Raw genomic sequence first — 22,301 nt, 5'->3', positions numbered from 1 at the left:
TCCTCCAATCATGATCGAGTGGGGGCGGGCCTTGGTGCCCATGCTGTTGGCCTGTTGCACTTCCCCCCACTGTAGAGCGTGCATGTGCACATTTTGTTACCGGGCGGACTGGGTGGTTTCCCAAATCACCCAAATCACTGAATGCTCCTTTAATAAAGGAAAACTTAACCCTTAGACAGATTACTACTGGAAAACACGTGGAGTTTTGCATTAGTCTTTTCTGCCCTGTACGTGATTTTCCGTAGTTCTCTTTTTTTATTAATACCAATATATTAATTCGGTCCGCACCTCTGTATATAGTATTGAGCATAAATATCAACTACATTTCCCAGAATTCCCGTGTCACGTGACACACGTGTATGCTTTCCTATTGGAAACTGACGCCCAGCCCCCAGTGAACAGGGGGGTTGGTTGACTCCTCCGAGGTGGGCACTGGAGGAAGAGTTTTTCAGCCAGGTTTGCAGTCGCCGCAAAAAAAACAATCTGAAAAATGATCCATCCGTGTCCAGTGGCATTCTCCAGTCCCAGACCGTTGGCCGGGCTGCAACATCCACCCTCGCGGATTACACGTGTGCAGTGTTTTTTCTTCTCCCCACCGGAGTTACCACCAAGGCTGATGCCTTCGCTAAAAGGTAATTTTATTGTATTCGAAAATGCCCTAATATGACATGTCTAGTAAGACGATCCCTATATTTGGCCCGAGCCGACCTAGTGCTGATATCAGATAGATGTGGTAGAACCATATATGGATAGATCTAACTGGTTTAGTCATCGTGACATGCATAGTCGGAGAATATATAACAAGGGTCGGTACTATAGGTGATCGACGTAGCTAACAAAAACATCTGATCAAATGAATGTATTGTACTGTGTCTTTGTGGGCCGAATCGTGGCATCGTGGCATACAAATAGATGTTTGTATAATTAGTATCACGATAAAATAATATGGCGACGTTAGAATGACACCATCAATGAGTGATCGCGTGTAATGTAGCTGCCCAGCGTATATCCAGCACCATCACGTCACCACATTCCACTGGCTGTTGGCTAGTAGTAGTTGCTAACAAACACTGCACAAATGGTACTGGCTATTGGCCGGGCCACAAGCCCGGGCAATAGCCAGTACCAATGTTGCTGGATGATTGCGACGCAATGGTGCTGGATATACCCTGGGCAGCTAGCTACATTACCACCGATCACTCATTGGTGTTTCATTCTAACGTTGCCATATTATTTTATCGTGATACTACTTATACAAGCATCTATTTGTATTTGTCATGCCACGACTCGGCCCACAAAGACACTGCACAATAAAATCATTGATCGCCAGCAGCCGGGTAAAACGCCATGTAATAGTAGCGTGCACTGACTACAGCTAAAATGTTTATTTCTTTTTATATATTTAGAACTGGCATCAGATGAGGAGGAGGAGGAGGAGGATGAAGAGTCAAGACTGCGATGGCGTTCTCCGACACTGAACCGGATTCATTCATTCATTCATTTCAGGGGGGGGCAGTTTTTGGGTGTTTTTTTTATTTAGCCTACTCACACATAACCTGACTCCGCCAGATGGGGCAGCAGAGAGTACACTGGGTTCCCCCCTCCTGCTCCCATCTGGGAACTCTCAGGCAGACTTGATGCCCGGCCACAAAACGGCCTGGCCAATCAGCAGCAGCTAGAAGCGAAGTTGCTCACAAAACGGCCTGGCCAATCAGCAGCAGCTAGTAGAAGCTAGAAGCTGCTGCTAGAAGTTGCTAGAAGCTGCTGCTGATTGGCCAGGCCGTTTTGTGGCCGGGCATCAAGTCTGCCTGAGAGTTCCCAGATGGGAGCAGGAGGGGGGAACACAGTGTACACTCTGCTGCCCCATATGGCGGAGTCAGGTTAACTCACACACACACACCGTCAAGGACTGGGTTTGGGGACATTTGGTAGGAGTAGCTCTGATCCATAGCTCTAAATGCGCATTTAGAGCTATGGATCAGAGCTAGGGGAGGAGTAACTGTTTTGTATGTAGGCCTATTTATTTTCTGTAATATTTATCATTTTATTATGTTAGTAGTCGTAAAAAATAAAAGACGCTTTTACAATGAGTTAGACCTGTCATGACTATTTTGTTCACTATTGTGAGGTTTATTGTATATGACTAAGCAAGTTTCAACTGTGATTTACTCTGTAACGGTAGATGGTAATAACTCAATTTCTTTTTTTATAATACAGTATACATTCAAGTCTATATTTTGATACATATCATGGGCACCAAGTCATATCAAAACAATGTCCTTGGATGTGTTTTTTATCAAAACTGTGTTTCTTCATAACAGGTTTTTGAGATACATGCATGAATAGACAAGGTACTGGTAAGACTATGTAAACATGGTATATATCAAAATGTGCGTTAGAATGTCTAATTTTACCCCAAAAAAGAATTGAGTTTATATGATGTTCCAATTTCAGAGCTATGGGGACTTTTAGCTGGATAGGTCAGATTGATCATGACTGACCATGCTATTTATAGATGGCAAAATATCTACAGTGGTACATGTGAGAAACTTTTTATTTTATTTTAATTGAACTAGACAACTCACCCTTTAAAATGAGATATTGCATGGCTATGTATGCCCAGCAGAAAAAAAGTTATTTAGAAAATAAAACTTCAACCGGGCATAACTTTTTTTGGTTGTCCTAGAAACAGAAACAGTGTAAATGCAGGCTCTTTTAAATGGCTTCCAACACAAGAACTAAACATTTTATCAACTCAGTTCATTTTTTTCCTGGAAGCAGACAAGTCAAGCTTTCTCTGAAGGTCTTTCGTTGTCACACATTCACAACAGAGAATTTTCAATAAATCATTCAAAAACGCCATTCTGGCCATAGAGAAGTCTACCTACTATATAGAAATCCTTGAAACGCTCAAAGAGTTAAGAGCGAGACTTAAGAAAATAACATTTATTTTATTTGTGTATGCTCATTATAAAAATGCTCTGTGGCCAAAGTGAGATTAAAGTGGCAAACGTTTCGGTCGTGGGACCTTCGTCAGTGCAGCTCCACATGAGTTCAGCTCAGGTGCTGGGAGTTACTAATCGATGACATCATCATGGCAATGGTTGCATTACAGAGAGATGAATATTCAAGTTTACACTGTTATATCATTGCTGTCAGGAGGAAACCACCTAACTCCATTTGTGAGGGTTTTTTTTTCTTTCTTTCTTTTTAGCGATATTTAACACACTTTAAGTCTGTGTTTCTAAAATATTGAACCAATGCAGTAAAAAGCGCTTCGGACAAAACCTTTTAAACTCCATCGGAGTTCGGCTCAAACTGTCAAGCAACTAACTCCACCACCTCTCTCCCCCTCTCATGGAAGTCATTGACAATACATGAAGTAACAAAACCAATTAACTTTGATGAGGCAATATTGCTTTGTTTTCAAAATATAAGGGTTTGTAATGGGTCGGCCTAACGGGAGGTCGGAACAACGTTGTTGTCACTCTCTTGGCCATTTTACTATAACAGGGTCGGGAACAGCATGATCCTTTTCAATTAGGACTTAGGCCAATTTTCCCGAGGTGGCCAGTGTCATGAAGGCCATTTCATGAAGGCCATTTAGGCCATTATTTTAAGAAGGTGACGATATGGAACATCTATGCATTATTAGACTACTTAGCTTGTGTGTGTGTTTACAGTTCACACTTGTAAAAGAGACTTTGGTCTCAACGTGTTTTTTTACTGGTTAAATAATAAAAGCTTAATTTTGTTTAATTAAGGAGGCACTGCTTCCTACTGCCAATATCACTCTAGTGCAGCAGCAACACACGCAAACACATTTGCATGCTCAGTGGGAGTACAGTACAGTATAGGCTACAGTAGCTACATCATTTATTTAATATTCCTCACTTTCATTTCATGTTGATTCCATATAGCCTAATCCTATACACTTAGGATGTTCTGTTACAATTGAATTGCATTCATACTTACACATTAAACCTATGTTTAATGTGTATGTCATCCTATAGCCTTCTTTTCTTTTCTTTTCTTTTCTTTTCTTTTCTTCAGCAGAGATTCATTTAAACCCACATTTTACAGTGGTAAAGGAAGTGCACCCAGCTTTACATTTACAATTGAATGAGATACAGTACTTTAGGGTCAGCCAAAGCATATCATGCTGACACTGGTGAGGGACACATTGTTAAAAAAAACACTGCCCCCTATTGGTACTCTAAATATAGGGACATACATACATATATAGGGACGGACATAGGGACATAGCCGGGACATTGCTCACTCAAAAAGCCAAATGTAATAACGCTGACGGGAGACTAAAGAACTGGTTCTCAATGTCAGGTAGGGGGACCGCCAGCGGTCCACATGGACCCCTATTAATCTGTCACTCTGAGTTAATCACTGAGTATCATAGATATTAAAAAAGATAATGTTCAAATGTAGATCCGTGGTCTAATGCAGATCAAACTGGGGGTCCTTTCCTTGAAATAAAAAAGGTTGAGAGTCACATGACTAAAGGAGCTTTTCATCTACAGTGCAAAGAGGACGTGCAGGTCTTCAACAAGCAGTCAGTAGGACGTCTGCAACAGTCAGAATAACTTAAAGTGATTTAGCACTGCACTACGCACACCAGGCCTTAGGTATAGCGTTCACACTATATGACCCTTTAAAAACAAGAGACCTGCTGTAACCATGACAACAACCTGATTTGTTTGCGTTCATGGTAACCAATGATAACTTCTTGCACTACACACACACACACACACACACACACACACACACACACACACACACACACAACACGTGTAGGAGATGGAAACACTTCATTGTACTCAATAGTTGAATCTTTATTGATCTCACAAGATATATTTTAATAATCAAACATAACATAACATAATTGAATGCACGGTAAGTGTTTAACGCTGCTGTCAAATGTCAATGTCAATCAACAGTGAACGTTACAGCTGTTAAGAAGCATTCAGGTCAAATGGTTGAATGGCTGGATGGAACCTATAGCTTCATTCATATATATATAATAATAATAATAATAATAATGGTTTGATGGATAGCGGGGATGTGCACACATAGACACCAAAGGGGGCTTCAGCCCCTGCCTTTTTACCCGTCTGTAAAACAACTGCCCTCTCCAGACCATAAATGCAGCATTTACTATGGTGAAATAAATGCAAATGCCCTCCTCTCCTTTCCATGCCATGCCAGAAGGCAGCATTCAGGAGAATTGCTTTTTTCCGAAGTCTCCTGAACTTGAACGCAGTATTTTGCGTTGAACAAATAATATGTTTAGAAACCCATGTCGTTACACCGCATCTCCACTAGCTAAAGAGTGCTGGGTTGCGCCCTGAAAATAGCTGATCTACAAGCTCTCAACGCGCCGCAGCGCGACGCGTTGAGAGCTTGTAGATCTGCTATTTTCGTCCAAAAGTGCCCTCTTACGGGATTTCAGCCCCTGCCTCTCTAACACTCTCTGCACGTCCCTGATGGATGGGCTCATCCATTATGGACCAATACCAACGTTCAATTCAACATCAGAACACAAGAGAGATAAGGAATGACATGGAAATAAGAAAAAGGTTATATGCGCTAAGAGATCATAAACCATGAAAAATAAACAAACACGAATCTATGTTGCTAGTATATACACTCAGGGTTACTGCTCATAACAAGCTTGTTTAAAATAATATGAACAAAAACAGAAAATATCGCACCATTTTAATAAAATGTCAGGCAAAATTATGATTGTAATTAATGATAAAATGATAATGCAACCTTATTATTAACAGATCCTCAGGCACGGTGCTCAAAAGAAAATACCATAAAGCATAATTATACAAAAATCTATATTCATCAAATTTTAAGACAACTCCAAATGCTACTGTACCAAGAGAAACAATCGTTACAACCCAACCAGGTCCACACAGAGATCAATAGACTAATGATTCACTGTGACAATCTATGACCTGACCTCAATGACTAGAATATGACACATGTGCTGCATATAGGCCTGTATTGTTTACAGTAGGATCCATAACATCCATTTATTGATGATTAATTACTGATAGCTATAATACATTGATGAACATAATGAGGGTGGACACACTATAATCAATATCTCTCTTTAATGCAGTGATTCCCAACCTCTGGGCCGTGAGGATATAACAAGTGGGCCCCCAAATGATTGGCAAAACACTGAGATTGTAATTGATAAATATAACCTTAAAGCGACCGTAAATCACACCTAAGGTCACGTCTCACCTAGACACAGGATCTGACACGAACTTTGACCTGACGGTCAACATTGAATTTATACCCTGAGCAAGCAGGTGGCTATTAGCTCAATGCTACGTGCTACGAATGTAACGTCTAAACGACAAAGAATGTGTTGTGGATAACCTCCGCCGGCAGTGTAGAAAGAAAGAAAGAAAGAAAGAAAGAAAGAAAGAAAGAAAGAAAGGTTGCACTTCATAAAATGTCCCGTTCTCTGATTGGTTGGGAGGACGCACGAGACTATACCATCCACGTCCTTGTTCATGTTCTGTGGCAACGCAGACAGTATGGATGCTTTCAAAATTCAAACTGAGCATGAATTGGCCTTTAGAGATCCACCTCGTACACAGGAGGTCTCCTGCCTCTTCCTGCCCCTTCAGCACCTCCTCGTACACCCACATCATCATACTGGTGGTAATCTGTCTCTTCAGCACCTCCTCGTACACCCACATCATCATACTGATGGTAATCTGTCTCTTCAGCACCTCCTCGTACACCCACATCATCATACTGATGGTATTCTGTCTCTTCAGCACCTCCTCGTACACCCACATCATCATACTGATGGTAATCTGTCTCCTCACTGGGTGCAGCTTCAGCACCTCCTTGTACACCCACATCAGCGGTGGCCGAACGGATAGCGGAGCGGTCTTGATACCGGAAGGTCGCCAGTTCGAATCAGCTGTCCGACAAGTTAAAATTACCACCGCTGAAGTGCCCTTGAACAAGGCATTGAACCACTACGATGAAATGTGTTCTATGAGCAGGGCCTGGCTGGAAACAAGTTCTTGAGCTTAGCCCAGATACCCTGGGTAAATATAGTAATCATTTCATTTCATTTCATCATCATACAGGTGTTGTGTCTGGTAATCTGTCTCCTCACTGGGTGCAGCTTCAGCACCTCCTCGTACACCCACATCATCATACTGGTGGTAATCCGTCTCCTCACAGGGTGAAGCTTCAGCACCTCCTTGTTGATCTGGCTCTTCATACTGGTGGTAATCTGGCTCCTCACTCAGTCCGGCTTCAACATCGGAACGAGCAAATTCGTTATAATAAACTATCTCAACGCTCTCCCGTCTTACATTATAATAAACAACGCCAATGTCCTGCGCTCCCGCACGACGCCTTCTGATGACCTGGAGAAACACAGCAGTGCCCGGCTTTAATTAATCGGCTCCCTTAAATGAAAAATGTCTGACTAAACTGCTGCATCTACATTGCAGTCTTATGTTGAATAAAGAAGTAAAATTACCTTCCAGAGACGATAGAGGACAGCAATTATCAGGATCAAGACCAGCAGCACCATGACTGTACATTTGAGAATGTTAGATGTCAGATGAGAAGCTGTGAGGGAAATATGTTAAATATGTTAGAACATCCAACATCATGCAAAATAATAGCTTAAATATTGCTTGATTGAGTTTCAAATTGTGACTTGAAAAGACCACATTTCGTGTTACCTGTGACAGTGATAGACAGGACCTCGCTCTTAGAGGAGAAGTTGTGAGAGAAAACGTGGATGTGATAAACACAGATGTAACTTCCCTGGTGGGTGTGGTTTGCTGCAGGAAACAGGAATGTGGCAGAGTGATTGACAGCTGTCTGGGTATGGTTTTGAGTTTCGCTGCATCCAGAGATGTTGTGTGTTGCATTCAGTGGTGTTGTGTGTTGTGTTGCATCCAGAGATGTTGTTTGTTGTGTTGAATACAGTGATGTGTGTTGTGTTGTATTCAAAGATGTTGTTTGATGTGTTGTATCCAGTGATGTGTGTTGTGTTGTATCCAAAGATGTTGTTTGTTGTGTTGAATACAGTGGCGTTGTGTGTTGTGTTGTATCCAGTGGTGTTGTGTGTTGCGTTGTATCCAGAGATGTTGTGTGTTGTGTTGTATCCAGTGGCGTTGTGTATTGTGTTGTATCCAGAGATGTTGTGTGTTGTGTTGTATCCAGTGATGTTGTGTTGGATGCAGTGACGTTGTGTGTTGTGTTGGATACAGAATGGTTGTCAGCTGGCTGGGTGTAGTTGTGTGTGGTGTTGGATCCAGTGAAGGTGAGGTAGAAGAAGCCTCCTGGGTACTGTGGCAGGATGGAGCATCTGATGCTGAAGCTGGAACCCTCCATCACCTGCAGCCCCTGCTGCTGGCTTTCAGAAATGGAGTGTACTAAGGTACGCACTGATTGGCGTATAACTGGCGTTGTGTATTGTGTTGTATCCAGAGATGTTGTGTGTTGTGTTGGATCCAGTGATGTGTGTTGTGTTGTATCCAGTGATGTGTGTTGTGTTGTATCCAGTGATGTGTGTTCTGTTGTATCCAGTGATGTGTGTTCTGTTGTATCCAGTGATGTTTGTTCTGTTGTATCCAGAGATGTATGTTGAGTTGTATCCATTGATGTTGTGTGTTGTGTTGTATCCAGTGGTGTTGTTTGTTGTGTTGTATCTAGTGGTGTTGTGTTGGATGCAGTGATGTGTGTTCTGTTGTATCCAGAGATGTGTGTTGTGTTGTATCCAGTGGTGATGTGTGTTGTGTTGTATCCAGTGGTGTTGTGTTGGATGCAGTGATGTGTGTTGTGTTGGATGCAGTGTGATTGACAGCTGGCTGGATGGAGCAGCTGGTGTTGAAGCTGGAAGCCTCCATCACCTGCAGCTCCTGCTGCTGGCTTTCAGAAAGGGAGCGTACAAAGGTGATGATTGGCTTAAACAGCAGATCTGGAACAAGACAGAGGTGATTGGCTGAAATTGGAAATACAGTAGATTTGACTGTATGACCAGTTTAATTATAATATAGACGGACAGATAGATGACAAATAGATGACATAATGTAAAAGTGTCATTGTTGAAGTCATTGTTTTACCTGAACAGATAATCTCCAGTCTGGCAGTGGAATTGCCAGACCTCTTTGTTCCACACTCCCTCATTGAAGACTCAGACCCAACACAGGAAGCTGAAATCCACCATACAGGTTCATGTGTAGAAGCAGAAGTCCTTTCTCTTGATACAGCAGAGCCACACTCCAGCTGTCGACACACTACAGATGATGACTTCAGGTTCCAGTCAGACCGACCATCCACTGGTCTCCACTCTCCTTGGTGTTTCATCTCCAGTATTCCAATACACTTACTGGTTCCCCTCACCAACCTGACATCGTCAGACTCTGTACAGAGACCAGAGAATAAACAGTAAAGATTCATATTTATTTATTCATGAAATAATAATCCAACGTTCCAAACCAAAAGTTTAGCTTGTCTTTTACCTGAGCAGGTGAGTCCAACAGACTTGTAAGGTGAGCTTGTGTTTCTAGTTGAGTCTGAAGTTCCACAGTCCAGGAGAACAGACTCGTGGCCTTTACACTGGAACTCTTTGGTCCACATTGAAACATTGGCTTCTCCATAGAGCGCCCCCTGGAGGACTGAAGGAGCCTCACACCCAAGCTCCCTACAGACCACCTCTGCATCCTGCTGGTCAAAGTCACCTTCACACACTGAGACCCAAGACTCATCAGACTTCACCTCCACTCTGCCTGAACACAAAGTAGTCCCATTCACCAACCTCACAGAGTCTGGAGAGAGAGAGAGAGAGAGAGAGAGAGAGAGAGAGAGAGAGAGAGAGAGAGAGAGAGAGAGAGAGAGAGAGAGAGAGAGAGATCTCAAGTCACTGACGATAAAGGCATAATAAAACAAGATAGATGAAAGTAATAACAAGTAATGTAATGGCTCCGAATGGTTTAATTGATCAGGGCCAGTGTTTCCTGTGGCTTTGTCAGACATTACTGTCGTTGAAGTAGTAGTTTGTTACCTGAACAGTTCACCTCCAGTACGTACAAGGAGGTGGAAGACATCTTATTTCCACAGTCACTCAGAGAAGACTCAGACCCAACACAGTGAGGTGCAATCCTCCAGGCAGGTTGATGTGTAACACCAGAACTCCTCTCTGTTGAAACGGCAGAGCCACAGCCAAGGTGTCGACACACTACAGATGAGGACTGCAGGTTCCAGTCAGACCAACCGTCCACTGGTCTCCACTCTCTCTGATGTTTCATCTCAAGTATACCAGCACAGTTACTGGTTCCTTCCACCAACCTGACATCATCAGACTCTGTAGAGACAAGAGAGTAAACGCAAGAAAGAAAGAAAGAAAGAAAGAAAGAAAGAAAGAAAGAAAGAAAGAAAGAAAGAAAGAAAGAAATACACACATAAATAAATAAATACACACATAAATAAATACATCAATAAATACATAAATACAAATCACACCCATGTGAAGTGAGAGGCACTCTTATCATCATACATCATCTCATTCTGGCCAGTCACAATTTACACCTTAACTTTTCTGTTAAGTCCTTTTTATGTCAAGTCCTCAACTCCTCAAGGCTAATCCTCAAGGCTAATCACATGTAGCGTCCTCACTTCACACGAAAGGGCGCTCTAGGGTTACAAAACTTTGTTTGTGCCAACTGCTGTGGACATTTTAAATAAGTTCACCTAATTCCCACTGTTCATGATCACTGTTGCTGCGTTTATGTGAATGCATTTTATATAGTATTTTAATGCATTTAAATGTTTATGTACATTTATTGGACAATAAAATGTTCTTTATCTTTTTTATCTTTTATCTTATCATCATGCATCATCACAAATCACATTCTGTGCTCAGCCAATCAAATCATCACAAATGTCATTCTGGCCAATCACTTTTGGCATCTTCACTTTTCTGCCCTCACTTTTATCCAATCATCAGCCAATGTTTGTGTTCACACAGACCCACAAAGCTGGGCATAGAAGCAGTTGATGAGTTGATCTGCTGCACCCACTATCAAGTACATGACATCATAGTAATTTCTTTACATTACAAGTTACAAGTATTGTGGTCGTGCTGGTACGAATGCACGTGTATGCTTGGTAGGTATTGATAGTAAGTAGCCTTGCCGAGCCATGAGGCCCATAGGGCAGGAGCCTATCTCCTGTTTCTGTAGGCAGCTTGATGTACAAGTACACCCCCTGGACATGACTCTAGTATGTCGCAGGGACTTACCCCCAATCCAACCCTTGATGCTGAGTGTCAAGCAGGGAGGCACTGGGTCCCATTTTTAGAGTATTTGGTATGACCCGGCCGGGGATTGAACCCCAACCTCCCAGTCTCAGGGCGGACACCCTAACCACAAGGCCACTGAGCTGGTAGGTATTGATGTTGACGTAATTTAGATATGTATCAATGCCGGGTTATAACTGGCTTTAATGGTGACGTAATAAAGATAGGTTTCAGATTACATACATGTATACATACAGACATTACCTTCAATTCCCCCGACACTGAAACATATCCTAATAACGTCACCATCGACAGCCAGTTATAACCCGACATTGAAACATATCTTAATTATGTCAGTATATATACCTACCAAGCATACGCACATAAAAAAGCCAGCCGACCACAGTATAGTACTTTTAACTTACAATGTACATACATGTATACATACATACATTGTACCTGTTACCCAACCAATATTGAAACATATCGTAATTACGTCACCATTGACAGCCAGTTATAACCCGACTTTAGAATTTAATTTCAATGTTTTACAGAGAGGCTGAGATTTGAAAGTTCGTAGCGGTCGACAAACTTGCGCGCTCTGCTTGCGGACTAGTAGGCCATTTATGGCCTACTTGTGTGCAACGCGCAAGTAGGCACTCGACAGAGTGCAGTTCTAGTTTATTTTGCATTGACTTGAATGGGAATTAGGGGGAAATTAACATGCACACAAAGTCACTTGTTGAAGCGGTCAGCACCGCTCAAGGAAAAAAAGGAAACATGTTATTACTCTCATTATAAAATGATTATCCTTTTACCTGAGCAGGTTAGTTCAACAGACTTGTCCGATGAGGAGGTGTTTCTGGATGAGTTTGAGGCTCTACAGTCCAGGAGAGCAGACTCAGTGCCTTCACACTGGAACTCTTTGGCCCACATTGGAGCCTTGACTTCTCCATAGAGCGCCCCCTTGAGGGCCGAAGAAGCTCCGCATCCAAGCTCCCTACAGACCACCTCTGCATCCTGCTGGTCAAAGTCACCTTCACACACTGAGACCCAAGACTCATTAGACTTCACCTCCACTCTGCCTGAACACAAACTAGGACCATTCACCAACCTCACAGACTCTGGAGAGAGAGAGAGAGAGAGAGAGAGAGAGAGAGAGAGAGAGAGAGAGAGAGATTTTACAATTATGTTAGTGATCTACAAGAGAATGTATGAATGCATTATGGATGCAAATTGAATCTAATCACATCAGAGAAGTCAACGTTGTTTTACTGAAACCCTAAACAGATAACAGTGTTGTACCTATTCTAAAATAAAGTAATTAATATGGAAATATCAATAAATCAAAACACAAATAACTAATCATCATCATCATGAGACTAAAGGCGTTTTCTAGTCACTACACACATAGGCATGCACACACGCATAAACACACATGCACACACAAGACACTTACGCACGCATGCACGCATACATACACGCACGCACACAGATGAAATGAGAGACTGTAAGGACTGCTGTCATTGTGTTACCTGAACAGTTCACAGTGGGTTTGCCTGTAATCAAACCTTTCCGTGTGACATGATTCTCCAATATGACACAGTCGCTCAGTGAAGACTCAGACCCAACACAGTAAGGTGTAATCCTCCATACAGGTTGTTGTGTGAAACCAGAAGTCCTTTCTGTTGAAACGGCAGAGCCGCAGTCCAATTGTCTGCACACTACAGAGGAGGACTTCAAGTTCCAGTGAAACCCACCGTCCACTGATCTCCACTCTCCCTGGTGTTTTATTTCCAGTATACCAGAACAGGTACTGGTTCCTCCCACCAACCTGACATCTTCAACCACTGTAAAGAGACAAGTGAGTAAACATTTAAACAGTATTACTTTATAAGAAACATGAAAGATCACACTTGTGTGAAGTGAGGGGTGCTCTTATCATCACATTCCGGCCAATCACAATTTCACTTATCTGTCCTCACTTTTAGCCTAAATTCCGTGGCACACACAGACACAGAAAGCTGGCTATAGGAGGGGCTACTAGCCCCTCCTATAGCTAGCGGCCCTCAAAATGATTGCAGGGTGTAGTTTGTAACTCACCTGAGCAGGTGAGTCCAATGGTCTTGTCAGGCAAACAGGTGTTTCTGGTTGAGTTTGAGGCTCTACAGTCCAGGAGAGCAGACTCAGTGCCTTCACACTGGAACTCTTTGGCCCATATGGGAGTGTTCACTTCTCCATAGAGCGCCCCCTTGATGACTGAAGGAGCTCCACAACCAAGCTCCCTACAGACCACCTCTGCATCCTGCTGGTCAAAGTCACCTTCACACACTGAGGCCCACGGCTCTTTAGACTTCACCTCCACTCTGCCTGAACACAAACTAGGACCATCCACCAACCTCACAGACTCTGGAGAGAGAGAAAGAGAGAGAGAGAGAGAGAGAGAGAGAGAGAGAGAGAGAGAGAGAGAGAGAGAGAAAGAGAGAGAAAGGGGGGGTCAGTATTTAGAAGAAAGTTGTATTATATCTTGAGAGCGGAATTATTATACTTTCAATAATTGTGGGCTCACGACTAGAGCCCACAGTTATTATTATTATTATTTAAATCACACTCGTGTGAAGTGAGGGGCGCTTCACATCCTTAAACAAACAACAACAAACAAACACTCTAACAAACAGTCCATTTGGCTGCCACATATGACATCATGAGGGGTGCTGTTTTATTTTTGTGTTTACGTCATTAAACAACTCATTGCCTGCATAGAACGAGTTAGACAAGATTTTAAGTTTAGTTTTATATTGCATTCAACTTAGTCTCTGTGCTGTACGGCCAACGGCCACTTATAGGACTCTAAACAGTCTCGCTCTGCCTGCTTTTATTAATTAATTATTCCCTAACTGCCAGCATTTTTCAGTGAAACCCTTCTTTTGAAGGTTCCACTGGAACTAACGTCTAAAGTACAAGCAGTGAAATGTTTCTATAGTATCTTTTAGGCACTACACGGTTCCCTCTACACTTGTTTCTGCATTTGTGTGATTCTTTAACTTGTTGACTACAGTTCATGCTAGCTCCGTTTGGAACCTCTATATCTACGCTGCTACGCTTTAGCTCCGAGATGAGGTTCCGTCAAAAGCTATCCCTGCGCTGGTAGAAATGGAGTCTAGCTGTGTAGAGCCCGTCGACAAGTAGATTAAACCCCTTCTGCAGTATTTATTTCAAAAGGAAAAGGTATCAGAACCAAGATACAGTTGATAAACTGTCACGATCCGTGACGTGCTGGTGTTCATGTTTTCCTGTAATTGTTGGTGTTTTACTTTTCTGTTTTCACACACACTGATTTTTGAAGTATTGTGTTCTTGGTTTCCTAGATGAGATCCTGTTTGAGTTTTGCTTTACCCTTGTGTGCTTTTATTTTGTATAATTGTTCCTAGTGTTTCCTGTCTGCCCTGTTACTGTTTGCCTGCCTTGTCAACCTGTACTGTGATTAGCCTAGTGTTTCCACCTTGTCCTGTTAGTTCCCCAGCCTATCCCAGTGTTGATTTTCAGTTGTGTTCACCTGTGTCCTGTGTATTTATACCTCCCCTGATCCCAGTGTTTCCTTGCTAGTTCATTGTGGTATGTTGCGTGTGTCTTGTCTTGACACCTTTGTGCTTCCAGTCTTTTCCTTTGTATTCTAGTTTTTTTATTAAACCTTTTGAAATGACCTGCTCTGCCTCTGCCTCCTCCTGCATTTGGGTCCTACAACCTAACCTGACTCACACCGTGACAGAATGAACTAGCCTCATTGGACCCAGCGGAGAGAGGTTGTTTTCCCTGTTTTTTATTTTTTAAGTATGCTATCGTCTGGAGCCAGCCAAGTAGACCAACTGCCATGGCAGACAATCCATGGTCTGCTACTGTCCAGGCCATGCCCCGGTCTATCAGACCTGGGTTTGTGGCCCTCCAGTCTGCCTGTCCGTATCCTGCATTCCTCCAACTGGCCTATGGTGAGACCGATTCAACACAACCTTCCTTTGTGGTGTCTCACTTGGCCTCATTCGGAGTGAACCAGCGGTCCTCCAGGAGGGGGCGTGATCCTCGTGGCTCCCGATGCCACCGTCACTCCCCACTGCCCAGCATCCAGTGTGTCTCGCTGCCCAGCGCTGCCGACGCCTTACCTGATGCCTTGTCGGCCGTTCCTGCCAACATCACACCTGGACCCTGGTTGGCCGTGCTGCCCAACGCCCTGCCTGAGTCATCACCTGACGTTCTGTCTGAATTCTCGTCTGCCGACGTTCTGTTTGAATTCTCGTCACCTGATGTCCCGTTTGAGTTCTCATCCCCTGACGTTCCGTCTGAATTCTCGCCTGCGGTCCCTGCAGTCGTTCTGTTTGAATTCTCGTCAGCTGATGTCCTGCCTGGTGTCTTGTTGGCCATCCCTGCCAACATCCCACCTGTCCTGTCTGATGCCTCTGCGGCTGTTCCCGCTGACACCATGCCTGTCCTGGCGGAGACTTCTGTGGCTGCACCAGCTGATGACCTGCCGGAGGCCTCGCCAGCCGTCTACGTCGATGACCAGCCTGTGCCCTCTGGGCCCTCGTCAGCCGACGACCTGCCAGAGCCCTCGCCAGCCGTCAACTTAGACAACCTGCCTGTGCCCTCAGCGCCATCATCAGCTGTCATCACTGATGTCCCGCCTGTCATCCCTGAGTCCTTGTCAGCTGTCCCCGCCGACGTCCCTCCTGTGTCCCTGTCGGCTGTCCCCGCTGACATCCCACCTGAGATCATGCCCACTATCCCCGCCAACGTCCACCTAAGCCCCCGGCGGCTGTCCTTGCCCCTGACTCATGTAAACTGTTGCCAGCCTTCCCCGTTGACATTCTGTTTGAATCCCCGTTGTCTGTATCCGCCCACTTCACGCCTACACCCTCATCGGCGGGCTCTGCCTTGTTTTTTTTGTTTTGCTTTTTGTAGCCCCTGCGCCCTCCTTCCAGACCCCCGCCACCCACCCTGCTTATGTTCTGGACAATGTTGAGGAATGTCTGGAAGCCATTCCTTAAGGGGGTGGCACTGTCACGATCCGTGACGTGCTGGTGTTCATGTTTTCCTGTAATTGTTGGTGTTTTACTTTTCTGTTTTCACACACACTGATTTTTTGAAGTATTGTGTTCTTGGTTTCCTAGATGAGATCCTGTTTGAGTTTTGCTTTACCCTTGTGTGCTTTTATTTTGTATAATTGTTCCTAGTGTTTCCTGTCTGCCCTGTTACTGTTTGCCTGCCTTGTCAACCTGTACTGTGATTAGCCTAGTGTTTCCACCTTGTCCTGTTAGTTCCCCAGCCTATCCCAGTGTTGATTTTCAGTTGTGTTCACCTGTGTCCTGTGTATTTATACCTCCCCTGATCCCAGTGTTTCCTTGCTAGTTCATTGTGGTATGTTGCGTGTGTCTTGTCTTGACACCTTTGTGCTTCCAGTCTTTTCCTTTGTATTCTAGTTTTTTTATTAAACCTTTTGAAATGACCTGCTCTGCCTCTGCCTCCTCCTGCATTTGGGTCCTACAACCTAACCTGACTCACACCGTGACAGAATGAACTAGCCTCATTGGACCCAGCGGAGAGAGGTTGTTTTCCCTGTTTTTTATTTTTTAAGTATGCTATCGTCTGGAGCCAGCCAAGTAGACCAACTGCCATGGCAGACAATCCATGGTCTGCTACTGTCCAGGCCATGCCCCGGTCTATCAGACCTGGGTTTGTGGCCCTCCAGTCTGCCTGTCCGTATCCTGCATTCCTCCAACTGGCCTATGGTGAGACCGATTCAACACAACCTTCCTTTGTGGTGTCTCACTTGGCCTCATTCGGAGTGAACCAGCGGTCCTCCAGGAGGGGGCGTGATCCTCGTGGCTCCCGATGCCACCGTCACTCCCCACTGCCCAGCATCCAGTGTGTCTCGCTGCCCAGCGCTGCCGACGCCTTACCTGATGCCTTGTCGGCCGTTCCTGCCAACATCACACCTGGACCCTGGTTGGCCGTGCTGCCCAACGCCCTGCCTGAGTCATCACCTGACGTTCTGTCTGAATTCTCGTCTGCCGACGTTCTGTTTGAATTCTCGTCACCTGATGTCCCGTTTGAGTTCTCATCCCCTGACGTTCCGTCTGAATTCTCGCCTGCGGTCCCTGCAGTCGTTCTGTTTGAATTCTCGTCAGCTGATGTCCTGCCTGGTGTCTTGTTGGCCATCCCTGCCAACATCCCACCTGTCCTGTCTGATGCCTCTGCGGCTGTTCCCGCTGACACCATGCCTGTCCTGGCGGAGACTTCTGTGGCTGCACCAGCTGATGACCTGCCGGAGGCCTCGCCAGCCGTCTACGTCGATGACCAGCCTGTGCCCTCTGGGCCCTCGTCAGCCGACGACCTGCCAGAGCCCTCGCCAGCCGTCAACTTAGACAACCTGCCTGTGCCCTCAGCGCCATCATCAGCTGTCATCACTGATGTCCCGCCTGTCATCCCTGAGTCCTTGTCAGCTGTCCCCGCCGACGTCCCTCCTGTGTCCCTGTCGGCTGTCCCCGCTGACATCCCACCTGAGATCATGCCCACTATCCCCGCCAACGTCCACCTAAGCCCCCGGCGGCTGTCCTTGCCCCTGACTCATGTAAACTGTTGCCAGCCTTCCCCGTTGACATTCTGTTTGAATCCCCGTTGTCTGTATCCGCCCACTTCACGCCTACACCCTCATCGGCGGGCTCTGCCTTGTTTTTTTTGTTTTGCTTTTTGTAGCCCCTGCGCCCTCCTTCCAGACCCCCGCCACCCACCCTGCTTATGTTCTGGACAATGTTGAGGAATGTCTGGAAGCCATTCCTTAAGGGGGTGGCACTGTCACGATCCGTGACGTGCTGGTGTTCATGTTTTCCTGTAATTGTTGGTGTTTTACTTTTCTGTTTTCACACACACTGATTTTTTGAAGTATTGTGTTCTTGGTTTCCTAGATGAGATCCTGTTTGAGTTTTGCTTTACCCTTGTGTGCTTTTATTTTGTATAATTGTTCCTAGTGTTTCCTGTCTGCCCTGTTACTGTTTGCCTGCCTTGTCAACCTGTACTGTGATTAGCCTAGTGTTTCCACCTTGTCCTGTTAGTTCCCCAGCCTATCCCAGTGTTGATTTTCAGTTGTGTTCACCTGTGTCCTGTGTATTTATACCTCCCCTGATCCCAGTGTTTCCTTGCTAGTTCATTGTGGTATGTTGCGTGTGTCTTGTCTTGACACCTTTGTGCTTCCAGTCTTTTCCTTTGTATTCTAGTTTTTTTATTAAACCTTTTGAAATGACCTGCTCTGCCTCTGCCTCCTCCTGCATTTGGGTCCTACAACCTAACCTGACTCACACCGTGACATAAACTTAACATAGGCACCTAACATTTTAACTGAGGCATCAAACAACCAAAGCGGTTGTTTGTCAGCCAGTACGATTTGTTTCCCCGGTTTTAAATCCTGCGAAAGGGGTTTATTCCACTACTGGGCTCAACCCATTTCTACCAGCGCAGGGATAGCTTTTGTTGGAACCTCATCTCGGAGCTAAAGCGTAGCAGCGTAGATATAGAGGTTCCAAACGGAGCTAAGTTCATGCTTGCTTTGCGTATTCCGATCACACATGTAAATTGCTCTGTATGATGTAACTGTTGATGATAACACAACTTTTACATTGTTGATGCATATACTGTTTATTCCTTTTACCAGAACAGTAGAGCTTCAGTGTAAGAGTGGAATTATACGACTTTACTGGTCCACACTCCATCAGTGAAGACTCAGAGCCAACACAGGAAGATGGAATCACCCATCCTGGTTTTTTTTATTAAACCTTTTGAAATGACCTGCTCTGCCTCTGCCTCCTCCTGCATTTGGGTCCTACAACCTAACCTGACTCACACCGTGACAGAATGAACTAGCCTCATTGGACCCAGCGGAGAGAGGTTGTTTTCCCTGTTTTTTATTTTTTAAGTATGCTATCGTCTGGAGCCAGCCAAGTAGACCAACTGCCATGGCAGACAATCCATGGTCTGCTACTGTCCAGGCCATGCCCCGGTCTATCAGACCTGGGTTTGTGGCCCTCCAGTCTGCCTGTCCGTATCCTGCATTCCTCCAACTGGCCTATGGTGAGACCGATTCAACACAACCTTCCTTTGTGGTGTCTCACTTGGCCTCATTCGGAGTGAACCAGCGGTCCTCCAGGAGGGGGCGTGATCCTCGTGGCTCCCGATGCCACCGTCACTCCCCACTGCCCAGCATCCAGTGTGTCTCGCTGCCCAGCGCTGCCGACGCCTTACCTGATGCCTTGTCGGCCGTTCCTGCCAACATCACACCTGGACCCTGGTTGGCCGTGCTGCCCAACGCCCTGCCTGAGTCATCACCTGACGTTCTGTCTGAATTCTCGTCTGCCGACGTTCTGTTTGAATTCTCGTCACCTGATGTCCCGTTTGAGTTCTCATCCCCTGACGTTCCGTCTGAATTCTCGCCTGCGGTCCCTGCAGTCGTTCTGTTTGAATTCTCGTCAGCTGATGTCCTGCCTGGTGTCTTGTTGGCCATCCCTGCCAACATCCCACCTGTCCTGTCTGATGCCTCTGCGGCTGTTCCCGCTGACACCATGCCTGTCCTGGCGGAGACTTCTGTGGCTGCACCAGCTGATGACCTGCCGGAGACCTCGCCAGCCGTCTACGTCGATGACCAGCCTGTGCCCTCTGGGCCCTCGTCAGCCGACGACCTGCCAGAGCCCTCGCCAGCCGTCAACTTAGACAACCTGCCTGTGCCCTCAGCGCCATCATCAGCTGTCATCACTGATGTCCCGCCTGTCATCCCTGAGTCCTTGTCAGCTGTCCCCGCCGACGTCCCTCCTGTGTCCCTGTCGGCTGTCCCCGCTGACATCCCACCTGAGATCATGCCCACTATCCCCGCCAACGTCCACCTAAGCCCCCGGCGGCTGTCCTTGCCCCTGACTCATGTAAACTGTTGCCAGCCTTCCCCGTTGACATTCTGTTTGAATCCCCGTTGTCTGTATCCGCCCACTTCACGCCTACACCCTCATCGGCGGGCTCTGCCTTGTTTTTTTTGTTTTGCTTTTTGTAGCCCCTGCGCCCTCCTTCCAGACCCCCGCCACCCACCCTGCTTATGTTCTGGACAATGTTGAGGAATGTCTGGAAGCCATTCCTTAAGGGGGTGGCACTGTCACGATCCGTGACGTGCTGGTGTTCATGTTTTCCTGTAATTGTTGGTGTTTTACTTTTCTGTTTTCACACACACTGATTTTTTGAAGTATTGTGTTCTTGGTTTCCTAGATGAGATCCTGTTTGAGTTTTGCTTTACCCTTGTGTGCTTTTATTTTGTATAATTGTTCCTAGTGTTTCCTGTCTGCCCTGTTACTGTTTGCCTGCCTTGTCAACCTGTACTGTGATTAGCCTAGTGTTTCCACCTTGTCCTGTTAGTTCCCCAGCCTATCCCAGTGTTGATTTTCAGTTGTGTTCACCTGTGTCCTGTGTATTTATACCTCCCCTGATCCCAGTGTTTCCTTGCTAGTTCATTGTGGTATGTTGCGTGTGTCTTGTCTTGACACCTTTGTGCTTCCAGTCTTTTCCTTTGTATTCTAGTTTTTTTATTAAACCTTTTGAAATGACCTGCTCTGCCTCTGCCTCCTCCTGCATTTGGGTCCTACAACCTAACCTGACTCACACCGTGACATAAACTTAACATAGGCACCTAACATTTTAACTGAGGCATCAAACAACCAAAGCGGTTGTTTGTCAGCCAGTACGATTTGTTTCCCCGGTTTTAAATCCTGCGAAAGGGGTTTATTCCACTACTGGGCTCAACCCATTTCTACCAGCGCAGGGATAGCTTTTGTTGGAACCTCATCTCGGAGCTAAAGCGTAGCAGCGTAGATATAGAGGTTCCAAACGGAGCTAAGTTCATGCTTGCTTTGCGTATTCCGATCACACATGTAAATTGCTCTGTATGATGTAACTGTTGATGATAACACAACTTTTACATTGTTGATGCATATACTGTTTATTCCTTTTACCTGAACAGTAGAGCTTCAGTGTAAGAGTGGAATTATACGACTTTACTGGTCCACACTCCATCAGTGAAGACTCAGAGCCAACACAGGAAGATGGAATCACCCATCCTGGTTGACGTGTAGAACTAGAAGCAAATTCTGTTGAAAGAGCAGATCCACAATCCAACTGTCTACACACTACAGATGATGACATCCTGTTCCAGTCAAACCAAGCCAACACTGGTCTCCACTCTCCCTGGTGTTTCATCTCCAGTATGCCAGTACAGTTACTGGTCCCTCCCACCAACCTGACATCTTCGGACTCTGTACAGAGAGCAATAAGCAGTCAAAACGGATTACATTCATTACAATACCTTGGATAATATGATATAAAAATCTGTTTAAATTTTGTTCACCTGTTGAGTTGTGAGTTGGTTTTAGTTGGAGAGCTGAGGAGAAAAATAATGAATAAATTAGTTTCACTCTAATGTTACTCTGGAAATGAAGTCTGTCTGTCTAATGCATTCATACTGTGTTATTATTATTGTGATAAAGCATTTATCAGTGTTTTTAGAATACATAGAAGGATTAATTTATTGTAATCAGTGTAAACAGTGATAATAAAGCATGACTACTGAGGTAATGGTTCAGTCTCTACTCACAGCAGTCAGCATGTTCGTCCTCACAGTCACATCTCCACGACAATGGAATGCACGTGTCTTTCTGACAAACAAACTGAAGGGGGAGACAGAGGTTTAGGTCCATAATAATCAGTAATGTATCAAAGACATGTAACCCATTTAGGACTGAGGACCAGATTCTACAAAATGTCTTCTAAATCATGACAGTTGTCTATAAAACCTATGTTTCTATGTCAGTGATTCTCAACTATAAAACCTATGTTTCTATGTCAGTGATTCTCAAACTATAAAACCTATGTTTCTATGTCAGTGATTCTCAAACTATTTCATGTCAAAGACCCC

At 45.0% G+C, this 22,301-nt stretch overlaps 1 protein-coding gene and 1 long non-coding RNA gene across 2 annotated transcripts in view; both read right to left on the bottom strand.

Annotated features, from left to right (window-relative positions):
- The window catches only part of LOC306928416 (kelch-like protein 23), a 375,750-nt gene that overhangs the window by 188,502 nt on the left and 164,947 nt on the right, over positions 1-22,301 (bottom strand). The window lies entirely within an intron of this gene.
- Positions 7,327-7,889, bottom strand: LOC306928569. Its single transcript, XR_013790711.1, has 3 exons — positions 7,749-7,889; positions 7,541-7,632; positions 7,327-7,424 (listed from the first exon to the last, which is right to left on the bottom strand). It is a non-coding gene; the product is annotated as an uncharacterized lncRNA (long non-coding RNA).

This window comes from Electrona antarctica (assembly GCF_951216825.1).
Source record: "Electrona antarctica genome assembly, chromosome: 8".
Classification (NCBI taxonomy): Eukaryota; Metazoa; Chordata; class Actinopteri; order Myctophiformes; family Myctophidae; genus Electrona; species Electrona antarctica.
Note: the sequence above shows the minus strand (reverse complement) of the source record. Positions and strands in the feature narration are given on the sequence as shown.